Genomic DNA, 13,999 nt, shown 5'->3' on the forward strand with positions numbered 1-13,999 from the left:
GGCGGTTAATATTCCATTATTCCGGCCTTATAGAACAACTACCGGACACTTGTTTTAAATAGTTGTATAACAGCCTACATATGACATAACTTGAAAATAAGTTCAATGAAGAAGCAGTCTAAACATTTTAATAATAGCCTGGTCGGTCCAAATGCCGCGTTTGGCTCATAGGACTGTAGCCTACCGAATAGTTTGAAGCTTCATTCAAAACGTTGACATTACAATTATTATTATTAATACCTTACAGAAACATTGCATGTAATTGTGTCTCTCTCTCTCTCTCTCTCAAACACACACACACACTTGCACTACGGCGCTCCTTGTAAAAAAATTTTTCCAAATTCACAACATGTTTTTATCTAACGAAATATTCTGCTTTAATCCATATTTGTTGGCGTTTAGCCTTTAAAAAACTACATTTTCATTCAAAAAATGTCATATGGCGACAGACATTCAAAGCTTCATTTGAAAACCTCAATAGAAGCCTTGATTGTATAAAGAAATGACAATCGTACTGAATGTGGCGGTTTGGGCCGAGCCACTTTGTTTGTTTCTGTGTATGAAAACCGGCTTTTTTTTTGCAGCGCGCACACAGAACGGACAGCCAGCGGAGATATTCGCTAAACTCTAATCCAATACACAAAACGTGTATCTACCGAACAACTACACATGATACTGTCTAACTCTACTGTTTGTGTGTGTCTGAAGCTGTCCCAAAAAAAATCCAATCTCATTCCTTCCGGAGATGGAGAAACTTGACTTTGGTACATTAAATCAGACGGCTAGAAGGGTCCGGTGCCAGAACATACAACGACATCAAGGCAGCTATGAGAGGAGAGCGAGATAAAACCGAGAATATTATTCTTAGAAACTCAACGTGGTGATTGTAATGTAGCTCCCCGGGGCAGAATGTTTATTTGAGTGTGCCTCGTTCCAAAACTGGGCCAAGCACATCTGATAACCCGATGGAGGAGAAACTGTGGTGGATGTGGATGGGGGAGGGCGTTCAGTTCGTGGATACTGCCAGATCACAGATAAAAAACATAGGTTAGATTCTCCTGTTTTTCTTTCTGGATACGAGTGACTTGTGCAGGTCTTATCGGTGGGTAAGATAAGGCGAAATTGTGGCGTCACTACAGTATGGAGCCACAGTATACCGTCGTGCTGAGTGACTCCTGTTTGCTTTAACTCGAGTGTTTTGAAGTGATCGCAGGTGGAGGGCCCAGAGAGAGATAGTAGAAAGACAGGCTTGTCATCCTGCACAAGGAGGAATGCCCCCTCCCTTCGTCCCTTCCTCCTCCTCCTCCTCCTCCTCTCTTGAGTTGTAATTTCCTTTCCTTGTTGAGACATTCCTGAGACAGGCAGCAGCTGAGTTTGAAAAAGTGAGCTTGTCTCTCTCACTGGCTTGGCATTCAGAGATTAACCGGGAGTCTTTTGGGGGTTTATAAACAGACGATAGATTGGATCAATTACGGTGCTGCTCATATGAATAGGGAAAAATCTTTGTTACCAGATCAATTGTTCTCGCATCTGTGTTTGTGCTCTATGGTTTATGGGTTGTATTAAAATAAAACGTGTTGGCTGATGAGTATGAGGAATCACCCGAGGGGGAAACGGTGAAGAGGAAATACTGAGAAAGAAGCATGGGAACGTCTTTGCGCAACACCAAATGAAATACACGGTCAGTCCATTGAAAAAAAGAAAAATTAAAGAGGCAATAAGAAGGGGCAAAAAGGAAGAAAAGCATTTCTCCATGGGCTCACTTCTTATCCCGCTTTTTCTTTCTTTTCAAGATGAGTAGGAAAAGAAAACAAAAGCAGGGAGAGAACAGCGGAGACAAAAGCAGGTTTCTGTCAGCAGGGGCACCGGGGTGGAGAGGTGGATAAGGCCCCGGCTTTGGGAGGGTGAAGTGGTCTTCGGCAATTAAATCCCGGCAGGCCAAGCGTCAAGAGCCCTTATCTTCAGAGCTGAAGGCCAACACTGAGGGGCAATGAAGGGTACAAGAGGGGGAAGAAAATCACGGTGTGTGTGTGGGTGTGGAGGAGCTGCAGGTCACTGTGCACTTGCATAATTCAGCAGGCCGGGCCAGAGACTACAGGGGGGCACCACGCCAAGTCACAGTAAGGGGATAAGGCTGCACACTACAGAGTGCATACTCCCATTAAAGAGGCCCCCTTCTCTTCTGGGACTTTATCTATTAAAGGAACAATACTTTCGGTATGTGCATTAGAGTATGATCTACAATGTTGAAGGTCTGGGGGTTCAGTTCACTGCGGTGCACTAATAAAATATACTACTAAAGCAGCTCCTTGTGTGGATTTACTACAGTAGCACAGGGACATTAATTCACATTGGCTGTAAATGATAACTTAGGCACCCTGGTGATGAAGACTGGTGTGACCTCCCCCCCTATTTCCCATGTCCCCTCTTTATTTTTGCCCCTTTTTCCATCCCCTGATCCGATGAGAAGACAAAGGACCACTCCTCCAAAACACACACTCCCATATTCCTATCCCCTATCTACTGTCAGAAACATCCTTGCCACAGCTGGACCCCGTTATCCACAATCCAGTGGGGAGTTATCCGTCAACATGACAAAGGGGGTCAAGAGAGAGTTGAGACGGAGAAACAAAAAAGATTTGTGTGTAGAATATCTGAGGATGAGAAGATTACTTAAGAAGCGGCGCGGGAGAGCGAGGAGCACGTCTGTGCAGAAGCACGCAACACAACTATGAGTTTGAAAATGTCAACTATGTTGATGCAAGGCGGTTGGTACGCATGCAATGCTGCAAAGTATTTGTCTAAAGTATGTGCTATGCCTCTCTGTTGTGGTGCTTTATTGCTGTTGTACCTGTTAAACAAACTATGCAAGATCAACAAACAGAATATGTACTGATTATAAAGGAAGGCAGAAACGTGTTGGCGTCATCTTCGCTGAAGATTTCCCTCTTAGGGTGCTTGGGTTTTTTTTTGGCAGCATAGTAGGAAAGTAGATTTATTTTCCTTTTTATTTATACTGATAATAAATCAAATCACATGAAAGCTAATGGTTTTCTTTTGTAATTTTGTCCTATCAAGGAACGCTGTGGTAACGCTTTATAATAAGGTCCCATAATAAGCATAAGTTAATAGGTAATAAGGCCCTTATAAGTCTTTATGGGATGCTTATTAACATTAATATGTTTTAATAAAACTATATAAGTATTAATAATAGCATTATAAACATGTTTATTGTTAGATTTTAAGACATTTATAAGCACTAACTAAGAAACTTGTTAAGAGTTTATAGACTGCCGAAGAACGTTAAACTCAATAAATGTGTTTTTAATTCTATTATAAACAATTATAATAAACTCATAAGGCTTTTATTAATGATCTTAAGCAGTATATAAACTCTTAACAAGTTTCTTATTAAGTGCTTATAAATGTCTTATAATCTAACAATAAATGTGTTTTTATGTGTCTTATATAGTCTTATTAACACATATTAATGTTAATAAGCATCTTATAAGGGCCTTATTACCTATTAAGGAACCCTTATTACGGATTCTTAATATAAAACGTTACCAAGATGCTCAATTTTGTGACAGATTGATCTGGGCTGCATAAAACCCTATATAATGCCAGTAGTAGCCTTTCCAAAAAGAGAGACGACATCCCAAAACATGCTGTACTAACTGTGCACTTGCATCAAGGTCAGATTACAAACACAGACGTGGGAGAGGCGGACATGTGGAATGAAAGAAGGATGATAGTTTTATGTCTGTCACTGGCAATACTCATCTTGAAGCCACAATATCATTGCTATGCTTTGTAGTGGTATGAAGGGAGATTAGGGGGCCGTGATAGTTTTACAATGTTCTGCACAAACAAAGCTTTCCAACTGATTTCCGCATCGACCACAAGAAAAAGACCCTGTAATAGTCACGTCCATCGTGCAGCAGCGCTGTCGGTGCTGATTGATGTCAAAGCCTTGTTGTTTTAATTAGCGACACTTAACCAACAGGCAGGTTCCTACAGACTTTTCTTTTCTTATGCCTTCCCTCATTCTGCGCTTTTCGCTCCATACGTTCTGCTAAATGAGTTGTAAAACAGCTTATTATTGTCCTTTTTTTCATCTCAGGATTTATGGTTTTAACCAGGACAGTGTTAAGCCTTTACCATTAGAGCCTGCAGCTGGAGGACTTGAAAGAGAAGCATAATATACAGTCCAGGGGTGAATGGGAGGGTAGTGAAATAGTAAAACTCTCAAAAACAGCAAGCACTATGGGAGGGACACAGGGCAACTCTGTGTTTGGTTTTCTGATCCAAGTCTTGCATATCCGTTTGTGCTAAAGGACTACGTTTGATTGTAAAAATACAACATTAATATTCACACAAAAGAGAGAAGAAAGAAATCTGAAACCTCTGCTGAGTTCATGTGGTCAGATAAAATCAGTCCAAAGGACAACAAAGCCTGTGAACCAGTGAGGCAGAGAGCGACTCCTCGAGGTCAGAGGTCATGCTCGGATTAATGTTTCCACTGCTGCTCAGTATTCTGTGTCCTCTGTTGTAGCCGTGGCCCAGACAACACAGATAACAGGCCCTGTTCGACACGGGCACACACCCAGCTCCGGTTACACACACACACCTGAAGCTCGTCTCCACAACAGGTGCTTTCTCCGCTCCTCCGGGGCAACGTGAAACCCAAAACCCTCTGGAGTGTGTCTGAGTAAATGATGCGACTTGCGCTGAAGCTCCAGCTCCTTAGCCGGCTGCACACTTGTGCCTCGGAGCAGGCGAGAGGGGAACGGAGGCAGGCCCGAGGTGGGCGGCCGAGCAGCCAAACTAGACCGAGTCTGCTGTCTAGCTCTGCCTCCTCTGAGCTTTCGAGCAAAGAGGTCAGACTCTATGAGTTCCAAAAAGGAAATGGTCCACATTTCCTTTTGTTTTATTGCTGAAGGATATGACGGACGGTGCTCTAGATGCTAGAACTGATATTGTTTTTAATAAAGGCACACACAAAGGGGGAGACACATGATGCAGAGTCTCTCATCTTCTCTCTTTCTCTCTCCCAGTTTACACACAGTGTTTGGTTGTTTTGCCCAGTGAGCGATGTCTTAACACTGACACACATCTTTTATCGCTGCACCCTGCCCTGTGGCCTCTCGGGACAGATGGTCACTGAGGTCACAATCACATCGCAATCTGTCTGAGATCTTCACCACAGGCCTCTCACATTACACAGACACAAAGGATTCCAGTGCACCGCTAGACAACATGGGCCGTCATCTGTTTTCTTACTTCTCTGTGAAATTGCACCTACAGCTTTTCTCAAACTTGTGCCTCCTTTATGCTGTCGGTGACCTAAACAGCCTACCTTTGACCTGGCTTGAGTCAGTCACAGCAGAGTGGCACAAACAGAGACACAAACAGCACCTTCTCTGACTCCCTCTCGCTCTCTTTACCACTGCAGTAGTTAGTGACAGTCTGACTACATCACCAGGAAACGGTAAATACGACATCGTAGTGTCACAAAGCTGTACGCTCTCCAGGCCTTTATATCCTGTGTTCACGCCTCCTCCCAGGATCAAAACTTCATTGTACTGTGTGGCTCACCGACTCCTGGGAGCAGTGAGCTTTTGTCCTACTGATTCCAAAGCCAACTGGTCTCAAAAAGACTACTTTTGACTTCAAGTCTTCAAAGTACCTGAGACTAACCTGGCCTCGAGCGGGGACAGGGCAATATTTGTGCTGTGCGTGTGCGTGTGTGCTTGAGGTTAGTAGTGGCTGGACGGACCAGTTTTATCAGTCAGCCACAAGCCCGGAGTGATGTGCAGTTTGTCTCCTGGCCACCTGATCTTTATCTACCTGATGTGTAATACAGACTGTTTATTTCTCCAAATGTTTATTCTATCACTGATATAAAAAGAAAGAAAAGAATGTGGGAGTCGTTCTCTCATTGTCAGGACATCTTTGTGCCTGAACTGTCTTTCTTATTTTCTTTGTATGGATGGATCACGCTGGATGTTTTTACCTTTGTCCTTTGTTGCAACAGAGCCGTGTAAAGAGTTCAAATTGCAGCACAACTAAATCCGAGGGTGTGTATGAGTCAGGCAGCACGCTGACTGACAGTAGGACTGGCTGACTGGCAGGCCGACTATCCTCGTTAGACAAACAGTGACACACGTACATCGCAGAGGAAGCCCTCGCGCATTGTTCGTCTGCTCGTCTTGTCTGTGCCTCTGGATCATCTTTCCACTTACTCTTTGAGCATACTTATCTGAGTGTCTCCTCTGGCTTTCATGGAACTTAAATAGGTCTCGACTGTCAGACTGCATTTCTGTCAAAGCGCCGATTTTAAAACGTGCACACAAACGCCTCGCGCGTCGGGCAGCTGACAGCCGCCACTCTTGTTTGACACATTGTACAAATATCTCCCCTCTTCGCCTTTGTCACGCTGCCCTCCCCTTGCTCCTCTGCTCACCTCTTTGCCTTCCCTCAAGTTTGTTCATGTAGCTGGCAAGAGTATGACTGGAATCTGATGAGCAGCCCTGCAGGGCCTCGTGGCAACTATGTTCATTAGACTGAGGACATTGTGAGACCTCAAGGCCAAAGTAATGGGAGGGTAAACAGAAATTAAAGTAAACATACGACCTATTTAACTTGTTAAAATGCAGTTCAGTACAACATACATCCAGCCATGTCTCACTTTGCCAATCTCAAGAAAGAGCGAAAGAAGATATTTGCATCTTACAGCGCGCCTCCTCTTTGTGGGAGATTGAAATGACATTTATGACAACAAAGATGATTGAAAAGATAATTGCTACGGCAGGTAGGGGAAGGAGGCAAGTTATTTATAGATGAGCTGATTGTGAAATGAGTGATTTATTTGTTGTTGTTCACTATTACTCATGACATGTTTATCAGTTTGGCCTATTAATTGGCGCCAAGGTTTTTACAAACTATGATTATCGACGGAACTGGGTTCCGATAGTGGCCGATGGCTGCACCAGTCACGCAGGAAAGTACATCACTTGTTTGCATGGAGGCTCCGTACACAAAGTCAAGGTAGAGGGGGAGAATAAAAAGTGATCTCTCGAACATATAATGCAACACTATCAGCTTTTGGTCCCCGATACAAGACAGGCAGACAGGGAGGAAAAGAAATCATTCAACTGTTACTTTAACTTGATTACCAATTTGGCGTTCTATCTTCCAAATAATCCAGCCACGGATCAATCCATTCATGAAATGAAATCACACACTTAAGGATCCTCCTTACTCCGGGAATATGCACGAATGTGAATGGTTTGCAAGAGTGGCATTTAACAATATACGAGGCACGCGACAGAAGTAATCCTGGCCAGTCATACTGTAAGCCACAGAACAGCACATCACCAATTGCAGATAAATAGAACATATTCCAACAATGTAATCCACCAAATCACACTTCAGGATATTTGCTTCCAAATTAGTAAATTCAGAGTGACAAAAAACTGATTTATTAAAAAAAACGGCGTATGCAAAAGTAGCCGACTAGGCTGCTGCAGAAGTAAAGAAGACTATCGGCTTTTTCCTGCTCCAAACTATCGTTATTGTATCGGCCTTTAAAAATCCACCGTCGGTCGTTTTCTAATTGAGCGGTTGACATTAAGATTACTCATGTTGACATTTAAGTGACATTAGATAATGTCATATACGTACACAAACCTCCCTCATTTTGTTCTGTACCTTCATTTAAAGGCTGGCACTGTGCAGTGTTACCTGTTTTTCAGGCCCCCAAACCTCACCGCCCTTCCTTTTCTACGAGTTACCGTTTGTGATTTTTCTTGTCATTCTGGCCCGCAGGCTTTTCCCTCCCTAATAAAAAAAAAAAAGAAACACCTCAGACATGTGTTCTACACACACACACGCAAGATAAATGTGAAATGGAGATCACTGTTGCCGATTAGGATGTCACAAAGGAATTTATTGTGAAACTGCTGCCTGTGCTGGTGTTGCGCCAGCGTTGGGGAGTCTGGCTGGCAAACCAGCAGTCGTGCAGAACACGGTTCCTCCGCCTCCGACACTGACATGCCTCTCCTCCATGGCCTCGGGTGCCCTGCCTTTACCTCCTCTGCCAACACTGTTGACTTGTTTATTGCTACCACAATGGCTTCTTAGACACAAATCCGATTTAACTGTGTCGTCCACTTGAACCTTTAAGAGGTTCTCCTTCCTATTAGATTGAATTAAAGTTTCACTGTGAAGTGAGTCTGACATTAAATGCCTCTCGATGTTATCGTAAAATCTCACAGATAAATGACAGCGCCCCGGGGGCCAACATCAGTCTTTAATCCCTGGTTTGATTATCACATTGACATGCATACTCCAGTGATTAAACAGGTGAGCCGTATCTCAGCGAGTGTAAAGACATCCGTCAGCAACAGTCTATTAAGACATCAACGTTGACCCGCAACTCCTCAATTTGCCTGCAGCAGGTGTGCGCTACCAGAAGATTCCTCGTACAGCAAAAACAAGGTGAGAGAGGGCAGAAAGGGGAGGAGGGTAGTGACAGAAGTGGAGGAACAAACAAGTGAGCCCTCTGTAGCCTCCTTTTCCCTTCAGGCTGTCGGTACACGGGACTGTTTAAATCTGCTGAATGCAACAATCCAGCGCACTACCTAAAGGAATTCATGGTGCATTTCATAGAAGTCAATATGAATTTCTTCCAAATTCCACATCTTAGCAGCATGATCTGCTTATGATGTATGATCTGCCAGTAATAAGAAAAAAAAGCTTGTGAATGACACAATAATGCAGCAGGCAAAAGTGTGCACTGAAAATGCCGTTCTTGATTTCAACACAGGTTTGTTGTTCACAGTGCAGCGTTATTAGAGAACAAATAGGGTGCATCTCCTCAGGTTTAGTAGCGCCACGCTGTTGAGCGTTTTTGTTTTCTCGTCGCCGTGGCACGCGGTCACAAACAAACTGAAACATGATACGGCGTGCGTATGTGTCATTGTCTATGGGGACAACTCAGAACCCGCTCTTAACGGGAACTGGTTATCTATTCCCTGTTAGCGGGTGCTAATTTCAGACCACGTCCGTCACACAGAACAGGTTTTGGATTAATATTTGTCACATTGTTACTGTGTGGTAATGTGGTTTGACAGTCTGCTAGTAGATTTCCATACGGTATGGAAATGAACGGAAACCAACGGATGTCTGGAATGATGGAAAAAAAACACATATTCAAATTTTTAGCGTGGTTTGCAGAATAATTAACTGTGATGTAAAGTACATGTGATTTGTAGTAAACGGGATGAAACATAAAAGCCACTGGTACAGGCTGTTCTCATACACCCTTCGTAGCTACGCCTACGAAAAGTAATGCACTGTAATTTGTTTATATCCCACAAAATCAAATCATATGTAATCCACGTAACTGTGAATCAGGAAGTATAACGAGCGACAATCATCATGTTACGTAATTAAGTTATGTGACTTTCAAAGATATGTTAACCCAAACCACAATCTTTTCATAAACCTAACTAAGTAGTTTCGTTGAAAAGACTGTTTGTATGTAACGAGCAGAAATTTACATGTGTTGCTGGACATTCATAGGAAAACGCATGAAAAATGAGGAATAACTTTTTGGAACCCATTTATATCCCACAAAAAAATAAGTTTGTATGTCATCCACATAGTTGTGAACCGAGGCCTATTGAAGGAGGCTGGGACACGGGCGGACACGGGTCTTGGGGTACGGGGTATGACACATGCGCAGTTTAACTGAAGCTGCGGTCGTGCGTTGCGATTGGCTCAATTTCGGCAAGTGCTGACCAGATTTTTGTTGTACCCCAAAAATATGACGCGTTACCCAGCCTCTTTCAGTAGGCCTTGTTGTGAACCAGGAAGTATAAAGAGCAGCAAACGTCACATAGGGAAGCGGTTGGGGTGGAAAACACCAAACTTTCGCCCAGGAGACCGGTGCTCTTATCTCGTGTAAAACCAGAAGTCAGTGTTGATTTAAGATGGAAGTTTATTTTGAAAAGGAAATTGATATGTGCGTCACCTGTTGCTGAACATTCGCGTGAAAAATGAGGAATAACTTTTCCTAAGATATCATACTTTGACTGGTATGATCCTTAAAAGGAAGCCTTGACCCTGACTCCTGCTTAACATTATTGAATAAAGCGAAAGAGGGTCCTTTGGTGTGGTAACGAGGGAGAGCTCTATGCCTCCAGGGTCTGTGTGTCTACGCCCTATGGGTGAGTCACACTGTCATAAACAGATAACCTGAGACAACCTGTCAGACTGCCACAGAGAGAAGGGGGTGAAGTGAAGGGGGGGATGAATGATGCTTTGTTATTGTAGCAGTGAATAGCAATTTGTCTACATAAAGAGCAGCCTGTTTGCTTTCACATCCGTCCCTACACGTCATTAAATGAGTACAGTAGATTCCTGAGCTGACCTGTGACATGCAGAACAATGCGTACCTGTGTGTGTTCGCTCACACGTGTGATCTACCTGTGTGTGTGTGTGTGTGTTTGAGTATCTGCATATCATGAAGGAGCACCCTTGTTTGCTCTTCCATGTTTGCTCTTGGGTAGAATTATTAACATTATTAATCGACAATTATGCACGGTCGCCATGGCGTCGGGACGTTAATGAGCAACGGACTGAGAGCGGGAAGTTGTGTTCTCCACCTTTATGTCTAGACGTTTAACACACACAGCTACAGGTCGCATTAATGGGAAACACAGACGGCTCAGACATACATTTGGTTCGGATTCGGAGCCTGCAACACGTGCACGCACTCATATTTTACTGCAAATTCAAATGTATAAATTAGGTGTGACATTAGGTGTGGTAGTCGGCACACAGGATAAAAGGCAGGTAAAACACACACACACGGGATGTGCTGTAATTCATCGTAGCGTGCGCCGGCTTTGATGTTGAAAGCTCAAGATTAAGGCAGAAACTGGCGTTGAAGAATTGCCTGTATAGCAAATAATTTACAGCAGGCAAGTAGATACACTAAACACAAATTCCTTGACCTGAGGAATGTTTACATGCGTTACGGCCGAGAGTAAACCCCAGAAGAAGAAGAGCTCTGCACCACCGCTGCTCTCTCTTCTTCTTCTACTCTGTTTGTTTTCCCTGAGGACGACCGGGCCGCTCAAAGAGACGTGCAGGAGCTGCGAGGCAATTAGCGAGAGTAGCGGTGTGCGTCCAGAGGCCCCCGAGGCTACGGTCTTGTCCTGTGTATGTATGTGAGTGTCTTTACAAGCCCACACAGTTCCTGTCACAGCTCATTGGCAGCTAGCACAACACAGGAATGAGGCAGGACAGAGGGCGAAGAGGTCGTCAGGAGGGGTGTGTAAAGTAGAAAAGAAAATCAGATGGTTTTCACCAGTGACGCAATGATAGGCCGTAACCCCCAGCACATATAGGCGGTTTATTAGTTCTGTTTTTTTATTGTTCTAACAAAGTTCTGGGTTTGTTTTTCTTTGAGGGACCTCATACTGAGCGGATCATACACATAAACAGTGCCCACGTTCATCGCAATGAAGGAATCTATCACCCAGTGCAACCGTGCGGCTCATTGATGAGTTTGTAACCCTCTTGAGATCCACAACAGACCTGTTTTTTAAAGGGGGGTACAGGGGGTCTTTAGGGGGAGATAGCAGGTCAACAGTAGATGTCACATAGAAGCACTGTGTGTCAAGTTGTTCTAGTGAAAAATCGGAAAATAAAATAAATTGTGAAAGTGTATAAGGGTTTAGAACATTATAATAGAAGTATATGATGGCCACCCTCATGCTTTATTATGTCTAATAAGTTATTGCAGCAATTTTTGGGTTGACACACATTTGGTGCTAAATTTAAAAATACATTTCCCCTCGAGAATTGATTAAAAATGATCAATAATCCCTCCAAAATACCACATTAAGACACCAAGACCTTGAGGAACACAATAAAAAAAAGCCATGCTGTGATTTGGTATCAAAAACTTTTGACATTTTGAGGTTTCTGCAAGAATTGCATTTTTCGGCGATTGAATTGCAAGCGCTTCTGTTGTGTAAACTGCTCAGAAACCCCCTTATTGTCAATCTAGCTAGGAAAGCCATCCATCCTCTGAATGCTCTAGGTCTCTAGTTTGTGATTTTAAAGTTTCATGAGGCTGTGATTATCCTAGGTCTCACTACAATGAAATGGCTACTATGGGGACTAACATCATCACACATGAATACATATTACCAGACTTGAAAAGTAGTTCTATAAACACAATATGAGCGATGCAATTACTAGAGATGTTTACAAGGTTACATGTACCGAGACGTCTACATGTAGCTACCCGCTTCTTCCACAACTTCAGCAACCAGACAGGCAAGGTAAACTCCAAACTTCCTCCATTCTCTCTTTTTCCTTTTCCCTCTGTCTGTAACCCTACACAGCCTCACTGTATCTATTAAATGCCGTGTGTGTGTGTGTATGTGTGTGTGTGTATGTGTGTGTGTGTTAAGAGAGCTGCTCTTGTTCTCCTGCCAGTCTTGTTAAGAGGCTCAGAGTTGCGTGAAAGGAGCCTATTGAGGAAGCAGGGTGTTACGGTTAACACAACAAGGACCGCCAACAGCGTCTGCCATTTGGGTTTCTGGATACAAATATTCAAAGGAGTGTATTATTATCACGCTTCTCTAATCTATCTGACGCTAAACAACAGTTCTTTTTTTGGTAACCGGCCACATCTTATTCATCAGATTTTAATTTATTGCTAAACTCACCCAGTGAAGAAGCGTCCTCCTCTACTGTTCCTCCACTTTCCTTGCTTTCAGTTCTTCGTTCCCTGGAAACAAAAACAACAGTTGTACCTGTTAGCCAAATATATCGTTTTTTTCCCCTCTCTCTCTCTATGCTTATTTGGAATCCAGCACCCCCGTCATGCATTGTTAAAGGTCCACATGCAAAAACAGGAAGTTTTTGGCCTGTTAATTGGTTGGATTCCAGCTGAGTGCGGGAGCGTGCTGAGCGCTGGCGGGCCGTGTGGCAGCACAAGAGAGTGACGGAGCGGGAGAGGAAGAATGCAGGCCGACCACTCTCCACTCTGTCAGCTCCTCGTCCTGTGGTATCAGCACATCAGCCGTGGCCCGAGAGTGTCTCTGTGTACGTGTGTGTAGAGTGTTGATTTAAGCATGACACAAGCCCCTATATGTTGCTCTGTGTTTATAGCACAGTTTCTGGTGTGATCTGCTAGATTGATCAAGTTTCACCCTCTCGAGCTGCTCATGACCGAGGTGTTGCCTCAGGAGGGCATCAAATGTTAAAGTGATATAGATTGACGTTTCCTACAAAGACTAACATTTGACAGTTTTATTGATATAAAGTTAAAGGAGGCAAAGAGGGATGCATTTGGCGTGTGCTTAAATGGATGTTTATTTGGTTACTTTTGTGGCATATTGTGAAGAACAGAGACAGAAAACAGCGGTGGACAAATTAATATAATGCAGCTGCCCTGGCAACTTGAAGAAACGCTACACCAAACTCCTTTCAAAACTCTGCTGATTTAATTGGACGCCACTTAATGAGAGATTAGTACAAATTAGAACGTAATCTATCATTAATAGTGTGCCTTTCTGATGAATTCGGCGAAAAGATGTCTCCCGAATCTGCAGTTATTTTCCATTTAATCTCAGTCGGCCATCCCGCTGGATTTCGGTGGGTGGACTCAGATCATCGGGCCAATCTGTTATAAAAGATGTCATTTTAAATGAAACATGTGCTGCTCTGTGTTTTGGATGTATGCCGAAGTGAAAAGCATCTCAGAGTGGTCCACACTATGTCTTTAATTACCTCCTAATACGTGTGTACTGTTAAGTTTTTACTTCACTGATTTCCATTATGGAGTTCTCATAAAGGGACGTGTGCCTGTGCTTTTCCTCAGTTTGTGTTTTGATGTTTTTTTTACTGTGTTTAACGGCACTCAGTTTTTTAATTAAAGCCAAAAGCAGCTTTAATTTTATGTGATATCAGC

At 43.3% G+C, this 13,999-nt stretch overlaps 2 protein-coding genes across 2 annotated transcripts in view; one reads left to right on the plus strand and one right to left on the minus strand.

Annotated features, from left to right (window-relative positions):
* coro7 (coronin 7) overlaps positions 1-13,999 on the plus strand; it is a 139,667-nt gene that overhangs the window by 80,209 nt on the left and 45,459 nt on the right. The gene's annotated exons all lie outside the window — the stretch shown is intronic.
* Positions 1-13,999, minus strand: part of vasnb (vasorin b) — a 28,830-nt gene that overhangs the window by 7,512 nt on the left and 7,319 nt on the right. The window contains exon 2 of the mRNA XM_074656682.1: positions 12,753-12,814. The gene's annotated coding sequence lies outside the window, so the exon portion shown is untranslated. The remainder of the gene's footprint in view (positions 1-12,752; positions 12,815-13,999) is intronic.

Source organism: Sebastes fasciatus, chromosome 13, assembly GCF_043250625.1.
Source record: "Sebastes fasciatus isolate fSebFas1 chromosome 13, fSebFas1.pri, whole genome shotgun sequence".
Classification (NCBI taxonomy): Eukaryota; Metazoa; Chordata; class Actinopteri; order Perciformes; family Sebastidae; genus Sebastes; species Sebastes fasciatus.